The 25,488-nt window shown below is 39.5% G+C and overlaps 1 protein-coding gene across 1 annotated transcript in view; it reads left to right on the forward strand.

The window, feature by feature from the left end:
* AFG2A (AFG2 AAA ATPase homolog A) overlaps window positions 1-25,488 on the forward strand; it is a 202,018-nt gene that overhangs the window by 120,812 nt on the left and 55,718 nt on the right.

Here is a 25,488-nt window from a genome sequence, read left to right on the forward strand (position 1 = left end):
AAAAACCCTCCCAACATGTACCTACAAAGCTCTATTGAATGGCACATCCTGACATGTGAAAGGAGAAATGGTGAGGCTGAGCTACCTGAAAGAATGGCTTGGCATTCCTGTGGCTGAGAGGAACTGCTTTTGAGGAAAGAAAGATGGGGAGGAGCCTGGGCAGTGATGAGTGTGCGTGGGGGGGTTAGGGAGGTAGGCTGGAGCTAAAAAGACCACATCCGTGTTTTTCCAGGTGTCCCTTTTGTAAACTTTCATTATTTTTTTTAGAAGAAAAAAGGCAGCAAATCCAGTCATTCAGAAAAATAAGTGACAACAAGAGAGAGAAACCAGACTTGTGCTGTGCTTTCATTAACTGTTTTACTGCAGTTATTGCAATTGGTACCTCATTTTATAATGCTTTCTCAATTACAGTGTCTCCCACACGCTCATTGCCCCTCATTTTATTCCCCATTACTTTATTGCTTTGTTTAATCCTTTATAATGTGTCTAACCCACTGTTAGGGTTGCTTGCAAAGTTCAGGCTGCTGTTGAGAGATTTTTGCCTGAAATAATTAAATGGTTCCAAATTGTCTGTATTTAGTGTGACCAAAAAAAAAAAAAAAAAAAAAAATCTTTTAAAGTTTCAGATAATTCCAGAAATGAGTGACTTCTTCACTGATCAAACAGGACTTCCAGAATTGGCGCTTGCCTTCTACCTAAATAATTCAGGAGGCCCCCTCCACACTTGAAACATATATAAATGATGAAAACAATTAAATGTGTACATATTTTACAAGATTTAACTTGACAAGCCTGAATAAACTAGCTTCTGCCCTGCACCTTTGTTCTTGCCCTAGGTCTTTCTGTGTACTTGCGATAGACTTTCAACTCAGTCAAAAAAATTCTTCATAACCAAAAGACTTGGCATCAGAATTAAAACACAACTGTTTAAAGAATTGCTCATACATTTCCCACTACTTTGACAACATGACTATTACAGGTAGAAAAATTAAGCCACAAAATTCTTCAGAGCCCCTTTTGTTGCAGTTGTTCAGTGTACATATTTTTACAAAAGGATGGCCTGCAAAAGAGCTTGCTGAAGAGAAGAAAGTTGAGTGTGTGGTTCATTAAAAATCTGTGCATTTTTTAGGTTAAGTTTGCATCTTTACCTTGCATTGTTTCAAGGTGAGTTTCAGTTATAAATAGTACATCTGTCTGGAAGTCTGCACTGGTATATCTTGCAGGCTAGGTGTAGCTGTTGGCAAGAACTCCCCTTTTTGTTATCTCGCCAAATTTATTTTCATTTTGATTTTATGCGATCCCTGATTAATCAAAATGTATTTATATATGGATGTTTAAGTTCAAAATATTACAGTCAGTCATTTCAGAAAAGCAAACACTATGCTGAGAACGTTTATTCAAACTTTCTCAGTTAAAGCAAATGAGAATATTTTTACCGTGCCTGGCCTTGCAAAAGTGTCTTTTTTTCTGTTTTTCTTGAGAGGTGGAATTTAGTTCCATGTTGCTGGCCTTTTGACTTTGGGTTTTTCTGCACGTATTTCCGATGGCTTTTTTTATTGTATTGCTCGTGAACCTGTTCAAGTTGCTGTGATCATCAATGCAAATTAATACATTGATGCAACTTTCTAAACCGGTGAAAAGAAAAGCCGAGTGACTCTCAGTAATATATAAGTTGCTTACATTTGAGTTTACAGGTATTTCAGCTTTCTGATAACAACTTACTGGTAGACCGTCAAGATGACAATCACCTCCAAAATGTCTTACATTGAATTTATTACCAACTTTATCTCCCAGCAGTAGTAATGATGAAAAGTCCTTTCTGATTGCAAGGTAATGGCTAGATTACACTACAATAAATTAATGACTTTGAAGTATCATGTTTCTATCCCAATTTGCATCTTTCCTGTTTATGTTAAATAGTTAGCATGAAAGAAGAGATTTTGTATGGTACCTTTACCTTCTAACCTTTCTTTCCCAGCTGAAAGAATGTCCTTTATTAGGTTAGTGTGGTGGATTAACAATACCCTCATTCACTTATGTAAAAATCAGTGTCTGGTTGGTGTGAAGCTCAGAGGAACGATTCCACTGCAGCTGAACTGATTCATGTTGTTGGATGGGCATGTAATGTATCAGTCCAGCAAAACCATGGGGTCATACCAGCTTTTCTTCCTTTCCTTCCCGACCAACTTTTCCTGTTAAATACAGTGATCTTAGTGGCCATAAAGCATAATTTCCATGTATATACAGCTTTCTAAGTATCAGAACTGTGTATCTGTGTGTATATATACATACACACACACAAAAACCAAATAATAGACGGGTGTGAGGAAGAAGCCTGATGGTGTTTGTTTTTATTTGTAAGTGATGCTGTAAGCTTCCCCAGAAGTTATGGTTACCTTTCTGGCTGTAATGGTTTAATAGCTTATTGAAAGATAAAAGGACTCCACTGCCAGAATAAAGGTACATCTGGTATGAAGGACATTATTATTTATTATAAAATGATAAATAGCAACACCTTCTTTATAACTCGGTAGTGCATACTGATGTTTAGAAACGGTATTTGTGGGTATGCAATACAGCCAAGAAATAATTCATGTGCAAAAATACTTACTCAGAATTTAAAACCTGTTAATGCATTATTTTGTTTGTTTTCATGGAACATTGGGTGTTGCGGGAATTAACATGCTTTGGGGTGTGTTGAAGGAAAAACCTTCACTGGAGTTGCTGGTAGGGCAAGAATTGTTCCCTATCCCCCAACCGCCCTCCATGTTCCCTTCTTTTAACTCAGGTATTTTTGTAGCAAGAAGGTTTTTAAAAGAATATTTTTTTTAAAAGATCATAATTCAAAAATTGTCCTATGCCTCTTTGTCTCATTAGCCTGTAGTGCATGATCTGAGCTGCAAAACTGACAGAACCATCTTTGGTAAAAGTGCATTAAAGGGTTCCTTTCTGAATTTTTATACATGTGTTGTGTTCTTTATCATTTGATGACAGACTAGGAGATACCCAATGATTTAAAGGACATAATTTGGAGGAAAACTTGTCTTTAAAAAAAAAAAAAAAGTTGTTATGATTGTAAAGAAACCTGAGACATGAAGTTATAAAAGTTGCAAATAGTATTGAGCTCAGTTTACAGCATATCTGTGTGTGATGCTTCTACCTCTCATGTGACTGTAAATTAGTATTACCTGTCAACAGGTTGTTATTCTGTCTATTTTGCCTATGACTATTATGGAGGGTGTGGGGGGAAAGCCAGCTTTGGTCATGACCCAAAATCTAATGAAGGTAGTGGAAAGATTTTCATTGACTTCATTGTGCTTGAGCTCAGATCCTTGGAGTTTGAAAAAATCGAGGAAAGGAAAACAAAACCAGAGGTTTGAAAAAGAAGAATTTTCTGTTACTTATTTGATTACTGTGTGAAATTATCGCTTAATTCAGAGCAAGTGTTTTAACCTTGAGTAAAGAGAAATAATTTTGACATTTTTTCATAAAGGAAAGCTTTACTGAATAATGATAATATGAAAAAAATTTGTGTTTTGAAGACTTAAAATGCAGTCTTATGCTGATGGCATCTTGTATTTTAAAATAGGTATTCATTTAAAAGAAACTGAGCATGCATTAATACTTGAGATTATGACTACGTGTTTGCTAGTGATTTGTTGCTGCCCCCTGCTCTGTATGTGCATGTGCGTTTGTGTGCCTTCATGGTAATCTGTAGTGAGGAATTCAGCTAAATAAAGAGCCTAGCAAAAGTAAACTTAATTTCCATTTCCCCAGCCCCGTGGTGCACACAAGTGCTTATGACAGCAGAGGGCTGGGGGGGATGTGGTGGTGGGAATGTCCGGTCAGGAGAGGAGCAGCAGCAGTTTCCCAATCTGGCATTGCACTGGTAAGGTACCCACCACGCTGCATGTTGTGCACAACTGCTCTACCAATTTATCAGATTATTTTAAAATCTTGGGAGCATGACCATAGCCAGGCTAAGAATTCATCTAGTTCAATTTCCAGTCTCTAGCAGTTGCCAAAAAGTAGATGCCTAAGAAAAATACAGGAATTACTAAATTCCCAATTTGCTCCTCTTGCAGGTACAGAGCACCAGCATGTTTATCAGGAATATCATCTACACTGTTTTTTCTCTCCTATGTATTAATTGCCACAATATATACAAACAAGTGGTATATTTACCAAGAGAACTGCAAAACAAAAAAACCAACAGTAGTGGAGCTTTTCACTAAGACTGTTAAAAATGTCATTGTACCGCACTGATACAGTTTTAGCGTTTGCCCATAAAAATGCAAAGTCACAACTGTTAGTTATTGTTTTACAGCTATGCCTGTTTTTTCATTATAAGCATTGTCTTTTGCAATTTTGTTTTCAAATATTGTTGGATCAGATCTGTTAATAAAGGTGCCTTCAGGGTATTTGCAGCTAGTTAGGTGGTGTTCTGGGTGCCAATCCAGCACTAAATAAGAAACTATTTGTTACTTTTTTGTATGCAGCAGTAACAAGTTTTAACATTAAAAGCATTACGGTATCTGATTGCCTACAGGAAAGGGATATAATATTCACTTAGCAGCCAATGAATGAATGATTAAAATCTTAAAAGCATTTAATAAGATTGAAACACAGAGCAGGGCTGTTCTCTGGTGTAAAGTTACAGAAGAGGTTCACTGGGTCAGAGAAAGAGTACGGAAGATTGAAAATTTTTTTTTGGTTGAAAAAAATAGTAGTGTTACTTCTGCTGTCAAGTCAAGACAGCTCTGAGGGGAAAACCATAGAAGAGTGGTGGTATGTTAAAAACAGCACAAAACAAAACAAAAAAATTGGTTCCACACCTGTAATATGTTTAAAAAAAAAAGTTGTTATTATACAAAGATGTGCAGAGACTTTCTATCCTGACCATTAGTTAAAAACTCTCCTACCAGCCTCACACACACACACTCATACCCTTGTTACCCAGACACTCAGAAGACTTTGTAATCAAAAGGAAAGCGGAGTGGTCTGGAAGCTGGTGTCCCAAGTGCTTTGACAGGAAGGGTGCGTGGCAGCCAGGGCAAGACTGGTCCCATCCGTCTCTTACTCCTTATGTCCCAGGTGTGAGACTGTAAATATTTTTCCCCCATTAACAAAACCGTGCCTGCATAGTCCCAGGAAGATCATACTCTGGCTGTAACAATTAGGGTAGTGTAAACAGAATCTGAATTTAAGGTAATACTCAGTCAAAACTGCAATTCAAGGAATTAGTTAAGCACATGGACAGACCTGTTGCCTGTGACAAGCCCTGCGGACTGTGGCAGCTGCGGCGTGCTTGCTTGCTTATTCTCTGTTCAATACAATGCATTTCGTAAGCGCTGCTGCGCGTAGTGGAAAAAACTTGAAAGGATGAAGTAGCCTGCATATTCACACTTTTTTCTTCTAGACATAGCAACAGACTTTAGAAGGTGACACCTATTTAAATAAGCAGAGAGATTTAGTTCTAATAGCTTTTGGGTGCAGTCTTTTTAGCACTGTTTGAATTTTGTAAATAACTGTTGAAACAGATGCTCCCAAATAGCTGATGGAAGAACGCAGGCTACATAACAATAGTAGTAAAGGATACAGCTAAAGAATACTGTTCTACATTACATGGAAAAAATATGAAGTGGCACATGTTCAGCATTTTACAGGGCTCCTTCCCCCATGCCCCCCTTAAAATGAATTTGAAAATGACAGGCTGTTTATTGACATCTGAACACTGCAGTAGATCAATATATTGGAAATGTTTTGTGATCTATTGTGAGTTTGGTGACACTGAGTTACATCTCTCTTGAAGATGAGAGGTTATAATTGGTTCTGTAAGGACCTTCAGCTTGCCAAAGGTTCCTGCGAAACAGTTTCTCGTGAGCGAGGAGAGAGCCCCAGTTGAGCTGATGTGCCCGGCCTGCCTAGGCACAGTCCGTGCCAGCTGCTTTCTCGAGTCCCCAGGGTAAGGAGCAGACTGAGACACACTACAAATGAAATAGGGAGAAGAGAGGACTTTGGAAAGCTTAAATTATCTCCATTTAATCCTCTGTAGCTTGAAGAAACTTTGTGTTTGCTGAGTAAGCTATATTGGAAGTCCAGCTCCAGGATTAGGGAGACATATCTCTGCATCTGAGAGCTGCAGTTATTTTCCTGGGATTATTCCTCTCCACCTTCATGCTATAATGCTCAGAGATAGAGAAATCAGGGCTGGGCAGTTTGAAGGTAAAAGTTTCCCGGGAACACTGAAAAGCCTTGGAATACCATGGTCTTCAGTGGAAAGTGCTATTAAAATAAATTACACAGTAGGTTGCATTTTTTCCTGAGGACCCTAAACTGTTTCATTTGTCCTCTGTTTCAGCCTTTCTGCCCTATAAAACCTGCATTTTGAGTAGAGAAATTGGATTTGGGTGGAATAGGATCTTCTGTTCATTCATTAGTTTTTCTAAATGACTTGATCAAAACTGAAAATTGCCCGCCTCGCCGGCCAGAGGGGAGCATGCGTGCGCTGTAGTCCCGGTGGGTACATCGGCCAGGGCCTGCGAGCAACCACAAGCTTTTCAGTCCATTTCTCCTCCCCAGGTTCCATAACTAACGTTGATTTTCAACTTTTAGAAAATAGCTTACTGAGATAACAATCTTAATCCTGTCGATAAAATAACACCAAAAAAAAGAGGAAAGGCTGGGCTAACAGGTTTCTCTAACCCAGAAGTCTGTGAGGTACTAGAAATATGTTTTTCCTTCTCTGTGTCTGTCTCCCTGGCCCTCACTCGCTGTAAGGAGAGCATCGTTGCTCTCCCTTTCCCCATCAGCGTTCCTGGCGGCAGCCAGTCTGACCTGGAAAGGAGCTGAGGCTCCGGAGGTCTCTCTTCAGTCCCGGAAACGTCAGTAATTCACTCCCTCATCCCGCTCTGTTTATTCAAGGCGCGGAGTGCCTGCTTCACCTGATGACATTGTCAGGAGGCAGCCGGAGGCTTTTGCATGGCGGTGCCTGTGGCTGGGTGCAGTTCGGTTTTGGTACGCACTCGACGCTGTGTGTGCATCTGTCAGGAAGGGAAAAACTTCAAGGCTTTTCTTTAAAGCTCAGCACAAATCAGAGGGAGGGCAGTGGAAGGTGCGCAGTGGGTCCCCAGCAGCAGCTGAGGACCTTGCCTGGACTGCGGCTGCAGCCTGCTGCTGGAGGAGCCGTCCCCCCCGGGGCAGGGACGGCACCTCTCCGCCTCTCCTGCTCCCCTCGGGAGATGCGCTGCTGGTATTAGCAGTGCATGAACCATGCCAAGAGGGGGGTTGTGCATCTCCCGTGAACTGAACTGGCTGGCAGTTACCCAGGCAGTGCCTGCTCGCCTGAAGGCCTGAGCTCTCTTTGTCCTGCCATCCCTTTTTCGTGAGTTGTGGGCTATTTCTTGGCAGCTTTGAGAGGCAGCTCTGTGACGAAAGGTGCCTGTGTGAAGTTCAGTGATGTGAGCCCCAGATAGGCTCACCTGGAGTGATGTCCTGGAAGGTGACTTGTTTCACTGGAACGTGTTAATTTATATTACCTGTGCAAAATAATTGTGTCAGCATAGGTTTCACGTAGAGATGACTGTGATTTTAGTACGGGATGCAGTACCTTGTGCTTTAGGAGTCTTCGGTGTGAAATGAGGCTTCATTATACTTTTGTTAGGTCCTACTGCAAGTGTACTTGACTGTGCAATTATTGCTACAACATCCTGTTGCTTCTTGGTAGATGGAAAAGCACAAACACAGCTTGTAATGTTATACTCTCAATTATAAGCTAGCACTTACAAACAAAAGTTTTACATTTTACTTTCACTAACTTAATTGAGAATATACTCAGTAATCTGGACTTCTGACTCAATAACTCCATTTTAGAATAGCATTAATTAGTTTGTTTTACCAATATTAATTGGCAAAGAATCAGGTCACAATCAGCAGATCAAGAAGGTATTTCTTCATCTGATTGTTCAGTCGAAGAGAAGAGGCTTTGTTCCCCTTCAAACGCCTTGCTCACAAAACATTATGTATCTTTGCTCATCATGGAAGTGGGTTTTCTTCTATTGCTCTTTTAGTATTTCTTGCTTAATTTGTTGGGTAATGCCCATCTGCATAGATCACTAAATGAAAGGACATCAGATGGGGTTATATTTCAAGGTCTGTTTCTCAACTTGTATGATTTTGATGGTAGAAACTAATTGATTTTTCTACCTTCCATTACTCCATCTATAAAATGGAAGTTCTGATGTTTTTAGAAATACTTTTGCTTCTTGAAAATGTTGATACTCATGCTTAGAGAATTGAAGTTGCTTGTTTTTAATTAGTGTGAAACACTAAGTGGCATACTTGCTTTGTTTTTGTATTTTTGCCGTAGGAAAAAGAGGCATAACACAGGTATTAAAGGGCTGCAAAAATCTCAGAAATGCAGGTTCTGGTTAGGCTTTTAATAGCTAGCATACAGGAGAGAACTACACATTAATTCATTTTGAAGTATTATAGTTGGGAAGAAACTTTAATTTTTCATTATTTACCAAGTGGTAATTTCTTTGGACTTTATTCGAGGACTCGAGCCCGTTTCTCAGAGGCAGAGCGCCAATAAGGTTTCTGACCGAAAGGACTGATAATCTCAGTACAAGACTTAAGGCAACAAATGACTCCAGGCAGAAAGGTGAAAACAGCAGAGCAACAAAGACATCATGCACTGGCCTCAGCATGTTAATGGACCAAATTTTGAAAGGATTGCGGGATTTAATGTGGGTGTGTGTATTTCATAGCTATGAAGAGTCTGAAGAAATGTGGATAAGACAGGCAGGATAAAGAATGCAGGATAAAGATTATTTGCAAAAAACCACTCCAAAGTCGAAGTGTTGGAGGCAATGTAATGTGGTTTAGCTTTTGCTCTGTGTGTGTGTGTTTGTTTTTCAGTACACCAAGCATCTAATGAGTCAGTGATGGAGGACATCAATATGGGCTGAGGTGAGGCAATAGTCAGTATTTTGATAATGAGCGAGTCTATTTTAGAAATGTTTTGCAGAAAGAACTGGCAAAGTTTAGAGCTCATGTAAGTGTGAAGAACTTAGGAAGTGGCCTGAATCAGAGGCCATCGGGTTATAATCTTGATTGACAGGGTAATTTTCTGGTTCACAATGAGTAGGAAAAGTGATGGAGGTAGATCAGCTGCTGTATCCGTGTCATTCCTGATCTGACAGTGGCTCACTGCAAGGATTTTTTTGAGATGTTACTCAAGAAGTTTGAAGAAGAGAGTAGAAAAACTGCAGCAGAGAAAACTTGAGTATTCAGTATGAAAATGGTAGTTTATGGCTAAGCATGCTGAAAGATAGCTTGCAAGGGGAGAAGAGAAAAGAAATAAAAACAGTGAGCAGCAAGACCCATACAGATCAAAATAATGGAAACTGGTGGAAGGGATGCCAGCAACCAAGTTTTGGGAAGGCAAACATGCATACCTATATTGATGTCAGGTGACATCATTGGAAGATGGGGAAAAATAGTTTGCATATTGGTGAGGAACATGATATCAGACGATGTGTGTGAAGGAGACTGTGGTGGAAAATGTCAATTAGAGACAGTCTGGGATGAGAACTGGAAGAATGGGATGCCACGCAGAGATGGGAAGAGGCTTGGGGTTGGGGTGGAGGGGGTGAAGAGTGAGATTTTTAGGGTGGTAGAAACTAAATGTTTGTTTTGTGGAATAAGAGAGTCAGGGAACCCAAAAGGCTGAGGACAAGACAGGTGTGGATTTCAAGGACCCAAGCAGATGAGTTGGGTGAGTCCTGAGGGGCAAGTAGAGGAGTGAAAGGAGAAGGAAGAGGCTGGATGAGAAGAGGGAAACTGCAGCTGGGACAGAAATGCAAGAGGAGAGACTTGTAGATATGAATGATGGTGGAAAATGGAAATATGAAGGCATTATGTTTTGATATTTTCTATGGGAAGAAATTTTCTAGATTATTTGTGGGAAGGAGGTAGAGGCAAGGAGGAGCACTGAATGACAAGTTGGTAAAAGGGACTTAGGATTTTGGAAACTGTTTTCACTGGAATTGGTGAAACAGAGCTGACTTAGCTAGGAATGTGGAAAAAATTAAAAGGGAGAATGAACTTGTAGTGGAGGACATCAGCCAGATCTTGAGATTTCCAGCAAAGATGATCCATAGCACAAGAACAAGAGCAGAGGAAATGGGTGTTGGCCTGGTCGGGAACATGCAGATTGCATGCCAGATATTTGGTTATCAGTTTGTCAGTGAATATAGATAGTGTTTCTTAATTCACTGTTTAAAAAATTGTTGCTCTGAAAAAGCCTCAACCATGTTGTCCTCTTACAAAAAGTTATTCCTGTCCTAACATGCTGTAAGTTGGCAGGAGAAAGTGTGACTGTTCCTGCACTGTCTGGAATTTGGACAGTTTTTGGCTGTAACCTCTCAAATAAAGGTAACAATAACAAGAAGTCATTGCTTTATTTTTTTTAAAACTATAAATTACAGACTTTCGTTTGTACTGTCAGAAATTTAGAGCTGGAAGCTAGTTTCTGCCACCTTGTTCCATTTATGCTTTGAATCTTATTTGATGAGTAATAGAAAGAACAGGCATTCAAAGTGAAGCAGAATTGAGTATCGGGAGAGAGATTTTTAGAATTCACAGCAAGGCTGTACTGAGGCAAGAAGAAATGCAGATGAATATATTTTGAGTTGAACCTCACCATTACATAAATCAACAAAATCAGGAGATTTATCTCTGGGGTTGATATACTGTCTTAGCTTGGTGATTACTGGTTGGTGGGAACAATAATAGTTTTTACTCCCTCCCACACTTAAAGTCTACTAGAATTTTAGAAGTCCATCTATTCATAGGCAGTGAAAGAAATAAAATGGTACTGGGTAGTGTATATATCTACATGAAAATATTTCTGTGGGTATGCAGATATATTATTTATTGACTCTCAGTAACTATTTTGGATCTACTGCGACCATCAAATACTTGGATATTGCTTTAACTGAGAGAAAAATGAGGCTTACCAGGCGACAATGTAAAAATCTCTTAAATTTATTAGAATCTTTTGGACCATAATCAAACGTAGACTTCCCACACAAATTGCTTCTGTTTCGTGGAGAGCTTCCTTTTCTGATGGAAACAGGATTTTTGAGAATCGTGCTCGGGCATACTGGGTGACATATTCCACTGCTTTTTGAGTTTCAAACAGGTGTGCTTCAGCTTTCAAGTATTCTTGTTGTGGTTTTTCTCTGCCCAGTGTATTCTTGCAGAAATCACAGAGTGTATAAAAGCCTTTTCATCCTAATTCTCTTCAGCTAGTATCTTGGCTAAAAAAAAAAGATTCTCCATAGCTAGCTCGGGAGAGGGACCAGCGTTTACTTCTAACACAGGATCTGCAGCCATGAGCAGCAGCATGACCTGCACTCGAGCTGAAGCTCAAGTTTGCAGAGACGTGTTGCTCAAGCTGCTTGCGTTTGCAGTGGAGCTTGCATCCCCATCTCTGCTGGGATTTCTTTGGTCCAGTCTAGTGCCGAAGTCCAAATCACCTGTCTGAATCGGATGGGAGCTGGAGCTGGGATGTATAGAGCTAGCCTGAGATACGTTTCAGGGAAAGATGCGTTTTCTGCGGTAAAGGTCAAAGCTGGCGTGCAGTGCTGTGCTATTACCCAAGCTGTTCACCAACAGCTTGTTATGAAGCCATTCACTGCAGTTTGCTTTTCCACTTTGGTGCTTTATCATGGAGCTGGAGTTTGCTTCTGATTGCTCTGTGGCAGTGATAGAGAAGTTTATAAGAACTTAGGAATCGCTTGAGGCCTAGAAGGATTAAAAAGCTGCCCCCATATAAGACTAGAAGCAAAAAACTGGATGCTAATTCTAATTTGAACACCAACTTCCTCGGATGCTTCTGACAAACCACTAAAAGTCTGTGCTCCCCAATTTCCACACTTGTAAAACTGTGATGCGCCTTGTTTTGCAGAGATGTTACAAACATAAACTGTTGCTGTTAATATTACAGTATTTTGAAGGTGTGGAGTTATAAATTATTAGTCTTATTGTCTGATACTGTTTTGCACCATCCCTCTACCAGCATTTTTATGCGTAACATCAGTGATTGCAGCTAAGTGCAGTAGGGTTAACAGAAATACCATGGGAAAGGAAATGATTTGTTTGATTCTTTCATAGCCCTGACTGCAACTTTTACATCTTCTGATTTTGTTTTACTTCTGGAGTAGTTTGCCTGACAGAAAATCAGCTGCAAAACGGCAGTTTGACACTAGGCTCCGACCTCAAGTCCTTGTCAGTGCTCAGCCTTTAAGGCAGTGATCTGTGTAGGTGCTGGGTTTGGGGGTAGCATGAGAAAGCAGAGTACCGAGAGGTCCTCAGGTAGTTTCTAGAGGCGCAAATATTGGGGATTTTGCCTTTTTGCCTCTCTGCTCCTCCCCCAAAGGAAAGATTTTCTGCTGATTTTCTTTCCCAGTAATACTGCATTTCTTTGTGTTTTGTGTGAAGTTACAAACGAAAGTGAAATATATTTTTTTTAATGTCAGGGGTCTGGCTTTCGCACTCCCTCCCTTTCCAAGTTCAGGCCTGCACTCTGTCCGCTGCATATCTGATGCATTTTAGTTACCCCAGGGATGTGTTTATATAACCTTTTAATACTAAGGACCTGGGTGACCTTGGCATAACACCATGAATCATATATGGGAAATGTAAAGTTAGGAAGAAGAAATGAAGTAAGCGTATTTATGGTCAGAAAAGTAATTGTACAAATCTCATCTTAGGCAGCAGATATACTTCCTGTGTATGTTTTGAGTTGTCTCTGCTGACTTTCCTGACAAAAATGAACCCACAGGGAACTTAATTGGCTCTCAAAACCCAAGCTGATTTTGCAGGCTGATAATTGGTGTGTTTCTGTGAGCATATTTATATACATGTTGAAAATAGACCATATCTAATTTAGATACTATTGAGAGACACAAGACAGGGACATCCCATGGTGTGATTTAATTTAGATTTATTTCTACAGATTTATAAAACTCATTAAGCAAGCATTCTGTACTCTGGACTCCTGACACATAAATCTACATGTGCATCACTAATGTATTATTATTTTATATAAAGGCCTGCTCAGCACATCTTAAATCAGAGCTGCTCACCACCTAGCAGTAAAACCAACAAGTCTATAGCCACATAAATCTCTCCAGCCTCCGTCCATCTCCTCTTTGGAGTTCAGCTGCACTTTAAACACAAGATCATGTCTGGCACATTGCAGGCACTCAAGAATGAGTTATTCCCAAAACAATTTTTGAAAATTGCTTTTCCCGAAAGGAGTCGTCTTTTTGTCTCTTCCCCCTTGCCCTCCAGCTGGTGAAACTTTATTAGCAACTTGTACCGTGCTGAAGGTGTCCCAGAAAATTGCCTGAGCTGTAGTTGTTTCTCTAGGTAATGAAGATATTTTATGTTATATTACTAATTCAGTATGATACGACCTCACTGAAGGTGAAACTTTCGCAAGTACTTTGCTCAGACTTTTTCAGGGTGGAGGGCCTGCCTTGTCATTAGAACTAAGAAAGAATCGGATGTTTGGGACTCACACTTCTAAAGCACCTTGAAAAATTTTGAAATGGAATATGAAATTTAGATATGCCTTCCCTAGCTGACTTATCTACTCATGTTTTGTAATTTATTCTAGTTAAGCAAACTATGGTCATGATTCAAATGATCCCTGCTGGCTTTTTGGTGGAATGCTTTGGAAAAAACAGTATTTTCTGCTATTATATAACCATTGGTTGTCATATTTTTCCCCTGCCTTTGCCTCACTCCAGGTGAGAAGTTCATTTTCTTTGACAACGCTGTATAGAACATTTCCTGCATGGGACGTCTAATAGTCAGTTGAATTTAAATGACTAACAAGTTGTTATTTTAATATGTAAATGGAATTTTTTAAAAGTAGAAAACAAGTAGAGGCACTAACACCTATGGGTTCCTTAAAGAGATACTGGAAGGCTACTTGGTTTGGTAAACAAAGGGTCACAGAGCCAAATTCATGCATTCGTGGGAAAAGCAGATGCAACGCCTGTGCATACACGGTTACTGATGGACATCTCCACATTTCACCATTGGAATGTAGAGACAAAAACAACTTCTTAGGTCATGCAAGCCACCTCCTTGCTGATGCATGACTGTTCTGTGTGGTTGAAGCAAATTGGAGGATAGTGCTGTTCGTGCTTAATGCAGAAACTTCCCTAGCATCCACCAGTGTGTTAGGGATTTAGTCTGGCTGGGGTTGGCACCTCTTCAGAGACATGACAAGCAACAGGTACACATAATTGTTCTAAGTCACACCTTGCTTGAAGCGAATTTCAGTTACCAGGTACCTTGCAGCTTTGGGCTAGTGTCCTTTTATTTTGGAATGAAAAACCTTTCAAACTTGGCATTTCTAGAGAAATACAAACTCTCGTATAAAACCTGTGAATTGTGAATCCAGGCAAACACTGAATCAGTGCGCTATGAATAACTCACCCTATATACAAGAACAAAGTTATCATTATCCTGTGCCCGGCTTTCTATTTTCCAGGCTTTCTCTATACTTTTTAAGCTTTGCCAAAACTCAACCAATTATTTTTGAATTTTTCATATGTTTTGCCGAAGTATTATTTTAAAAATGGGGAAGGTGTGTACAAAAATAGAAGGTGCATATGGAAGGAAGGCTTTCTTGTAGAATTTTTGTTTTGGGAAAAGAGGTTATATCACATTGAAGAAATATTTGGAGAGTCCCAATATATTTTTTTCCTAATCACTTCTGTCTTCCAGTCAGACAGCTTGGAATGAAAAACCTACTTAAATCTCTTGTCTGTCCTCACATAGCGTGGATTAGTTTTACCTGTGTCTGATGCCATACGCATAGGCAAGATTACCAGTGTTCTGTACAAACATCAATTAGGACTATCTTGTCTACACAAAGGAAGCTGCACAGCAAAGTAAAATTAGAGTGTTAGTGTATTGTGGAATATTCTTTCTTCTCTCATACTTTTAACTCTCAAGAGTGTGGACCAGAGCAAACTGCTTTTACTTTTGCTTCTTTTTCCAAAATGATATGCAAGCACATAGAAGGATTTAGAAGCAATTACACTTGGATTTGATTGGAGAACATTTTTTCAAGCAGCTGATTAATGTGCTGAAGTTATCAGTAATTAACGGTTATTTTGATTAGGAGGGAAACAGACCCATTACTTTACTTGAAACAAGTGGTTCCATCTCTGGTTCAGATGTATTTGAAAGCCTTTTGCTTAGCCTGTTGCAGCCTCACCTTCTCTGAATTTTTTTTTCATTTGTTTTGTTTTGTGAGACAGAGATTTAAACCAGGCAGGTGGAGAGACAGGGTTTACAACTACCAAAACCTGCACGTTGAATTGCACACCCTGATCTTTAAGTTCTATTACCCAATATAAAGTTAGACAACAGTATTCTAGGCACTGAGAAATCAATCTAAAACATTTCAACATGCTTAATAAATGGCTTGATTAGTGTTCTAGACTTCTAGGTACACCAAAAGCCATTAGGTTCCTTGTAAGACCACATTATAACCACAGAGGTAAAGACTGTAGAAGAGCATACCGTGCTTACTACATCTGCTAATCGCTTATCACTCAAGAGGGTTCCTGCTTGTTCACACAGCTACCAGCAGCTCTACGTTGAGAAGCTAGTTGGTAGATTTTACTGTTTGTCCAGCTCAGCTGTTTTGCTACTGCATCTACTCCTTTCAGACAGCTTATGTTATCTTTCCGGTACGGCAGCCTCCTGCCACTACACTTCTCCAAGTTTTGAGGTTTTTTAGTTAGAATTGCCCCATGTCTTCCTGAGTCCTTTATTCTCAAATATACACTCTGGTGAGATCTTAGAGCACTATTGGGTTTGCAGTTACAGCTTGAAAAAGAGAGGAAAAGATTCTCAAAATGGCAGTCTTAAGTCTTTCCTTAGGCCTTGGTTGACCGAAGTGCTTAAGTAAAGTGTTTAAGTCCTTTATTTTAAAGATGCTTATTCACTGGTTTTTAAACATGGAAAGACTTCACTGGATGACAGTTCAGCTTCCTTAGTTCTGCGCAGGCAGTAGCTTCCCTGAGCTCCTTCTGGTCTTCCAGGCTGCCGATCTATTCTGGAAACCAGAATGGCAAGTGTGCATCTTGCCCACTGCTGGGAATCCAAACATTTTGGGGAAAAGAGCATGGATTTCTGTGTCTGACAATTAACATGAGGACACAGTTGTGCGACTCAGAGATTAAACTGTTAAAATGAAAAACCTGAGTGCAAAGGTAAAGATGTAACAGTTGTTAATTGTATTTACAAAGTAGAACTTGTTCTGTGTCCTCTATAATCTACATAATATTTAAAACAGAGCCAAATGGTTTGCCAAACTTCTGTGGCTTCCAGGCGCCTTAAGGTGTTCCCTCGTACACAGAGAGAGGTGATTACTGAAGTTCATCATAGGTACAAAAACAGGAGAAGCAACTGCTGTATTTTGTCGGGTGATGTGTGGGGACATCATTGGTAATTGGCCAAAAGTACTTTATCTCACCCGTTCCTTATGCTGCTGCTACTGCTTCCAAAGGGGCTAAAAGCATCCAAATGGGGTTGCAGGTCAGGAAGTGAATACGTTTATTCGGCTCTACACCATTTTGTTAAAGGCTGCCTGTCATTGTGGTATGGTAAAGACTAGGGGCACCCCTAAACAAACAAATGATGGAAACCTTCTTTGAAAATCTGGCAGTTTCAGTAACTACTTCAGGAAATATCAAGCAGTAGAATAACCACTGTTGTCAGTTATTCTGTAGAAAATATCTTTTAATTAATTTTTTATGTTCTTGATAATTCTAGATACCTGAGGAGAGTCAGAAAGTAGCTCTATCTTATTAGATTTCCCCAGTTGTTTTCCTGATTGTTTCCCTCTGACATGGCTATTTTTTTTTTAGTTTCAGAGGAGGAGAAAATCTTGGAGAAATTTTTCTGCATGCATTTCTTCTGCCATGGAGATGTATTTACATATGTTTCTTTGCAGATATCTGTACTGCCTTAATTCTTTGTTTTTCCACTTCATTTATGCACAGTTTTATAGCCAGAAACCATTTTAAAAGCTGGTTCTTTACAAAATAATTTCAAAATGTTTGATGTGTGTGAGACTTCGACTTTATGCTACGAAGCGTAAAATGTTTTGTTGAGATTTCTGCCCTTTTGTTGGAACAATTTTGGCAAAGCAGTCATGCTGCTTCTCCTTCACGTGATATCCAGTCTTTCTCATTATCTTAGCAGCAATAGCACAGAAAGGGCCCTGCTCCTGCATTCCTACAGCTCTCTGCCTGCCCTCGGGAGGTGACCGGGCTGGGAGTGGGCAGTAAGAGAGGATGGGATGCACTCAAGAGCTGGCCCTCATTTCATTGATAGCATTTGCTTATATGAATGATGGTGGTAATTCTCATTTTACTTTCCTCTGAACAAAGCACAGACTTTCAACTACCCCTACAAGTCTGTAGGTTTTGTGTGATTACCTTAATTCCTTGAGGAGAATTTTATGTTTTGTGATCGCCTATACGGGAATAAAATTCTTCGTACTGTATTGCACTGTATTCATATCCATTTATTCTCCTTTGGAAGTCAGTATGTTTTCATCTCATAATCGTCCCTCATTATCTAGGCATTGCTGCAGGAGGAACCTCGTATTTCTGAGAAATATTCCAAGCCAATTGGCAACTAAAGCATACCAATGTAGTTAACAGCGAAAGGTCTGGCCTCACTTAGCCAAGAGTGTGTGAGCATACGTGTAACTGGAAACATTTGTTTTCCCTCTGTTTGTGAAATTGGGGAAGGCTTATTGCCAAGAGAGGAGCATCAAACAATGTTGTAATGTCTTTTGATGTTTCGTGCTTGGTCTTAAATCATGCTCTGATGTTAATTAGTTTGGTGGGGTGGGGTTTTTTTTTTAATCATTTAATGATTCAAGTATATAAATTTTTTTTTTGCCTACACCAAAATATTGCAGACTGGTGAGATGCTACTTGAGGTTAGAGAGGCTATGTGAAAGTCAGGGTCTTACACAAAAAGTCAGTCGGTAACAAACAGAACAAGTATTGCTACAAATTCTTTAGCAGCTTTAGCGTCTATAGTACCAAATGTTGATAGGAGCTGAAAAGGGCTTTCAGTAGCTCCTAGAGAATGAGGAGCCACCCAAGGCAAAAGGTTAAGAGGTGGCACAGGGTTTGTGAAGCCCTAGCAGCTAATGTCTGTCGCAATAACTTGTTTTTATTCTGAACCTTTCCTGTATTTCTTGCTTGACTCACATTTTCTTCCATCCTCAGAGCACCCCTTGTTTTCAGAGTTTTAGACTTTCTGTAACCTGTTACAGAGTATTCGTGTTCAGTAAAATTTCCTTAAATAAGCCACTCTAGAGAATGGCCTTTAAATGAAAAAGAACGGTCATTCCAGAGAATTGGCCAATAAAAACTAAAATAAAATGAGAAAAAACACCTATGAGAACTGAACTGTATAAATTTATCTTGTGACGACACAGAACAAAATTATATTCATGGCACTTCTGGACTTTCATTATCTATATTTTATTATGAAAACATTTTGTAGAAAACTTTCGTCAAAGTGAGCCCGTTCCTGAGAAATACTTTGGGTTTAGCAAAATTATCGATTTTGTTTATGAGGCAGTCTATGAAGGAAAACTATTACCATCGTTAATCAGTTTAATGTTTCAAGATCTTGGGTATAGATGCTCAGTTTGGCAGGCATGATATTTTGCCTGCACAGGGAGATTATGAATTTTGAGTGTTTCCCTTCTTAAAGTCTTGAAAAGCTTTTGCCTGTGTAACACTGTTCTGAGAGACTGGAATAGAAGTGCCTTAAGTATAGCTAATTATTTACTTACCTCATCAAAGGTAAGCAATACTTTTCCTTAGGGTATGTGACTCACTATACTTATCTGTATCTGCTACCTTTTCCTCTGCTTACTAAAACCTTTTAAATATTTTAAGTAGAGATAGTGAATGTGAACACGCTTCCGGAGCTATCAGCTGGAATGTCAGTGTGCTGGAAAAAATAAATGAAATAAACCTTAAAATAAGCCCAACACCCCCAAAAACACTTTGGACATAAACTGTCAAGGGATTTACATGTCGTTTGTAGCAGTGTGCAGAAGTGAGTATCTACCCGCGATACTGTTAACATGCATAAACTATGGTTGTAAACTATTGTATAAACTATGGTATTTTAAAATCCAATGGCATCTCTGGAGGCTGGGTTTTTATGAATGGCTGCTTAAGGAAGGTACATCTTGGGGAATGATGTGTTCTTCTTAGCACTCGCTAGGCTTTTGACTGCTATTGAGGCAGCAAGTGTTGGCCTGGGAGCAGGGCTGAAAAGAAGTGGGGCAATACTCTTGCGAATGACCCACACCAGGTGCTTTGGTTCCATGAACACGTATGTTGCCAATTTGCCTGCCAACTTCTATTTAAAGGGATGTTTACTATTATTTTTTTTAATTTAAAAGATCTCATTTATATTAATTTCAATCATATTAAAGACAGAATTAGATGGGTTTAAAGATATTAATGTAAATGTGGGATCAGCGATGGGGTTCATACAGACATTGCCCATTCTTTTAACACCATGTGTTAACTCATGTGAAGATAACACGTGTTAACCATCCCATGTGACAATTTAATGAAGTCTATGGAGTCTCTTTAAATCAGCTAATTCTGAAAATACTGTGTCTTCACTGGCAAGGTAGGATGACACAAGCATGCCTTCTGTCTTAGTGAAGCTGAAGTCCTAGATGCTTTTCAGAATTATTATAGGCTATCTAGATAGTGCTGCCTGTATTTAAAGTTGTCCAACTCTTTGTCAGATGGTTCAGTTAGGAATCTTTATATATTATGATTCTTGGACCATTAGGACCATTGCATGCTTCAAGCTTTCTTCTTGTCAGCAAAAACACCACTTCTGTGTTTCTCAGGACAAAACTAACAGGGGAATGATCTCTTCCCCCAGTTGTTTGTTTTGCCCATACTGATACTGTGTTTGGTTTTTTTACTGTGGTTTGGTTGAGGAGCTCTGTCGCCCCTTGTACACGAGAGGAGAGACTTCAAAGTATTGTTTTGTGTGTACCTTTTGTTATCTTTGGGAAAGATCTGTCCAGATCTGGGCAGATTTTACTTCTTATAGACCCTGATTTCTGCATGTACGCTAGAGGCTTGACGGAGTTCGTCAGCTAAATTAAACAGTTGTCATTGGGTGTGATCTATTCTGGCATTGCTGACATTTTGGTTTTCTCACCCGTATCGCTCAGGGGACTGAAAGTTGAGAGTGGGGCACCCAGAGGTGTAGAAGAAGAGTGAAGAGCAGTGGCACCCATGTAGCTGGGTAGCAAATGGCTAAACAGATTGCAGAGCACCGATGTAGAAGTCGATAGTGGTAAAATCAAGCAGATGGGTCTTGTAACTATTTCATTAAACGTCACATAGAATCTAGATTTCTCTGCATACTTATGAAATCAAAACAGAGCTGTGAAACCCAAATGCACAATATATTCTTCATTTTCCTCTGGTGTGTGGCCCACCTAATAGACTGCTACTGCTTTATTAGCTCCAGTGGTAGGTGTCTGTATTGACATTTCACATAAAACTCTGTATTATTCCACACTGTGGAGGGTTTTTCTACTATGTTTCCTTTTCTAAAAAGTCAAATGAGAAAAAAATCCCATAAATGTTGTGCTGTTTTCCTCCAAACAATGTTTGTAATAGAAACGTTTTTCCTTTCTCATCGTATAAAGCAAGTTGGGTAATTCTGGAAAATGTTGACCTAGTTCTTTCATGTACAATTAAAAAAATAAAAAATAAAAAAGCACAGAAATGAACAATACAGTTAATTCCATATGGATCTCCTTTTGCATTTTTATATATAAAATAGCATTATGGGCAATAGTAAATAGACTTTTAATGTGCTGGGGATTTAGCCTCAGGTATTTGGCTAGCTTCCCAAGTCCTGCTTCTAATGCTGTGTCAAACTATACAAGGATAACCCATCATTGTATGTTATGTGTAGATGATAGTAGAGACTTCAGGGTAACAAGTTTAGACAGTAGCGTAGGTTGGGCATATTCCCTGGAGGGGAAGCACTAGTATGTGCTTATTGGAGGAATTTAAAGAATAGGCATTGTTACACTGTTCATATTTCAGATTAATTTTCATTTAGTGTTATATAGATCAGGTCTTATGTACCAAACTGCTGTGCATTCTTTTATGAACTTCTGTGCTAAGAGGAAAACCATGTTAATGTGGAATAACTTGAAATAATTTTTTCTTCCAGTAAAATATCAGCAAATAGTTTCCATGCCCAAAAAACTATCAAGAATAATTTCTAAAATTGTCTGACCTTGGCTAGCCTCGATAGAAAAAAGCTAGAATTTTTAACCATTCTTATTTCTAGAAAGCGGACAGCTTAACTTTGTGTTAATAGTTCCCTTTAACATGGAGAGGACCTGATGCAGTTTCTTAGCTCACCTAAAGTTGTTGAAGTGTAGTCAAGATATCCAGAGCCATCTGATGGAAGAAAAACAGGTTTCATTTTCCTCTTATGCAGATAACTTTTTGAAGATGCTCTTGTGGTTAAAAAAAGTGAGATCAGTTTTTGATATGAATAATCAACGTTTCTGACTGGTTTCTTTTAAGAGAATTGAGGGGTTTTTTACCAACCAGTTGGGTTTTTTCACATGAGATACCTAGTTCACTGGAAGAAGTACTTTGGTTTGAAAATGCTGTTACCGTGCTCGCTAGGTACTGTAGCTCAGGTGCTTCACCCCTCTGCTCTTGGTCAGTGCTGGGTGCCCCCAGAGCCTACACGCAGGGGCGGCAGAGCTGGCAGCTGCCCCCACGGCGCTGTGCGGTGGCGCAGCAGTGGGGACAGCCACGTGCATCCCAAAGGACATAGCTCAGCCAGGACACTTGCAGGACATGTTTCCACCAAAGTTTATGGTATCCAAGCAGAAACTTCAAGGAGGCACCATATAACCATTTCTGAGTCTTTTACTTGCTTTTCTGACACAAAAGTTCTTAGCCTAAAGTCTTCCCAGAAAATGAAGAGACACAGAAGTCTGGGCTGCTCTAGCTGCTGGTGTTTGTTTCCATTCACTGTCAAACTGCAGTGCTAATTATGGCAGATCCTTTCAAGAACTGCTCATGTGCATGAATCCTATTGACATCTTTGGCTCTTTTGACGTATCTTAATGGAAAATACCTCTTTTTACTTTCTTCTTTTTGGCTTTTTCTGTTCTATTCTTGCTCTTCTGTTTTTCCCACTTTTCTCTTGTTCCCTCCTCCATGGTCTGGCTCCAACTCCAGGTGCTTTTCTTCTCCGGTAGAAACAGTTAGTGCTGGTTTACATTTTAGCTGCAGTTCCTCGGTAAGGAAGCTCTTTAACCTGGGCTTTAATTCCCTAGGGCAGAATAGAGCCGTCTGTAATCCTTGTGTGTTGATCATAGTGAGTTAGAGATAATTTCCAATTCTGGAATTCCCTGCTGGCCAAAAGGATTCAATGACGGGATAATGAGTAAGATTCAACCACCCAGGTTTTAGGATTTTGAGGTTATATAAGCTTGCTGATTCATATCATGGAAAAGCCACTGGCCACTGTTTAATTTCTGGGACTAGCCTCTGCTGCTGTGAATATTAGCAAAGTGCCAGAAGTTGACAGTGGAGCTACACTGGTTTACAACAGCAAGCTGGGGCTTTTATGTCTTAGTAAGTGCAAGTGTACGTAGTTACAGTGATTCTCCCTTCGGTAGACTCGTCAGTGAAGAATTTGGGAAGGTAACGGAAAGGTACTATGAATAATAATGCGAAGCAAGCTCTGAAAAAAAAATTTCTGTAGTCTAATTCATAGAACTGAGCAATCAGCACTCCAGTTGAGCTCGATGCATACAAACATGGTATTGCACATGTCAGTAATATATAAGCTATGTGTATTTTTAAATCTCATATTAACATGTTGGCTACTGTAGAAGAAGAGGTTTTTGTCTTCAAAAAATCACATGCATGATTCTGTTTCCTACTGGAAGAGTGAAAATCATAGAGATTAACAGCTATTTTTCTACTTTATACATTTATAAATGTTGCCTAAGTGATATTCTCCCATCAGTTATAAATGGTATTTGAATAGCTTTTTTCTGAATTAATTCTCGGATTTTTAGAGCATACTGTTAAGTCAAACCATCGTTTGGAGAGATTTTTAAAAAGCGGAGTGGGTATTTTAAGAGTGTTAGAAAACGGGATTTGGAAATCTGGTCAGGTCTTCAATTCCATGGTTTTCTCTAAATATTTTACAGCTGTTTGTAGCCTCTTGTAACTGATTTTCATTAGTTTTATTGCTTCAGTCCATTCCTGCCAAGTTCAGTGTAGACTCAGGCGTATGCGGGGCGGATTTGGTGCAGGCAGTGAGTCTGTGCAAGAGCCGTGTCAGTCCAGTTCCTGCTTATGGATCCTGATGCGACCGCTCATTAAACTCTCCTAGGAGCACTGCGGAATAAACTGCATCTACATTACCTTTCAAATAATATATTGTAATTAATGTAAAATGACTCACAGAGAATAATTTTCTTTGATAATCGTACCATTATTTAACAATAATTCCTGTGGGTTTACTTTTAAGTAACTTCATGTGAGGACTGTATGTGCCCACAGGTACTGTTTAAAAGCTAGTTGGGTAATTAAACATTTTTGCTGTAATTGTTACCCCTTACAGCTGCTTCACTGAAATTCACAAGAATGAAAACCTGAAGAAAAAACAGCAGGAAATATGTAATTAAAAAAAAAAATAAAAATCTTTTGGGATATTCCAATAGGCTGTCTTAATTTAAAAGAAAATATGAATAGGAAGTTAAAGGAATTGCTTCTGATACAACTTGCAATGTGTCGAGTTTCATTTCAGCAATACAAATAGTAACATCAGCTGTATTATGATCATTTAGTATCCATTTAGTATATAGTAGTTAATAGAAATTTAAATTATTTTTTCTTTTATTCAAGGTTTATCAAGTCATAATTCAAAAACAAGTGAGAAATAGTTCTTCATTTTGCTAAGTTCAATATAGTTTTGTGGTGATTATTGTAAAGATAGTGGAAAAAAATGTTTCTTACTGTTTTATTTGAGTAAGATAGATTTTTCTAATGGATCAGAACCATTTCTGCTTACTTTGTGTATATTGCTGTCTGCCTGGTTCTCCAAGCAGTAGTCTTTACATAACATTATGACAATAGTTATAACAAACTCAAATCTGGTTCTGAGAATATGCAATATTTAGGGCATTTGTAGTCTGAGTTCAAGAAAGAAAGGTGAATAATTGAGACAAGGACCAGTCTCTTCATAGATTTCCAGAGATAGAGATGTGCCGACATGGTCTTTTGTCAAATTAAAGTATTTTCATTTTTAATTCACTGGCAAAATCTGTTTTTCTGGGTGTATATTATCTACTTCCAATACGTATTTTACCTGAAACTGGCCCTTTCTTTGTGATGTCTGTCAGATGTGATACTGAAATCTCAACTAAACAAATAATTGGAAAAACTTTTGGGACTCGACCATTAGTCGTTCTATTCCTGTGCTCAGCAGATGCTTTAAAGTCCCACTTCCATAGTTAATTTAAGGGCATACCCGCACTTAAGAGTTCCCCTCTGGTCCCTGTGCCTACCCCCTCCATCTCTTCTGTTAAAAATATCTCCAATCTCATGTAGATCTGTGCTGACAACATGCAGTGGGTTAAATTTCCCCTTCTACAGGTGGGCTCTGACCGGGCTGTCGGTCGTGCGAAGGTGGCGTGTGCCCAGGTACAGCCACGAAAGCCTGTTTGAGCGCAGGGCAGGGCAGGGGCAGGGCCCTACATCGTCTGCTGATTGAACTGGCCACTGAAGTAGGAGGCCATCTTATTAATATTACCTACCCTGGAGGAGCAAAATCGCTTTTGGGGGAGTTCTGTGATACCCTCCTGTTGTGCCGAGTATCATAATTATTTTACTACCCTTCCCACTGCTTGGAATTTATTGTTGGGAAATAAAATTAAAAGGCCCAGGTGGCTGTATCGCATTTGGAGCATGGTACCTCTTACTCCTTTCCCAGGTGCAGGCTTTAGTATTAGATCACCCTTGTCCCGTCCCTCCCAAAGGCTTGGGAGGGATGTCTGTACCCTTTATTTTTTCCCTCCTCCGGTCACTCGTGTCGCGCTGGCATGGGTAGGGAAGGCAGGGACGCAGCTTGTTTCCGTTCAGCATGGCTGAGCAGGTTTGTGGAGACGGAATTGAGAAGAGCTCCTCTTGGGCAGGAGGAGGGAAGTGGATGCTTCATGATGAAATCTGAGCACTTTATAAACAGGTGGAGCCTGGTGTTCTAGAGGACACTTCAGAGCTCCCTGAACTTCTGCAGATAAATATTTTCTTCTCTTTGGTT

Source organism: Gavia stellata, chromosome 19 (genome assembly GCF_030936135.1).
Source record: "Gavia stellata isolate bGavSte3 chromosome 19, bGavSte3.hap2, whole genome shotgun sequence".
Taxonomy (NCBI): Eukaryota; Metazoa; Chordata; class Aves; order Gaviiformes; family Gaviidae; genus Gavia; species Gavia stellata.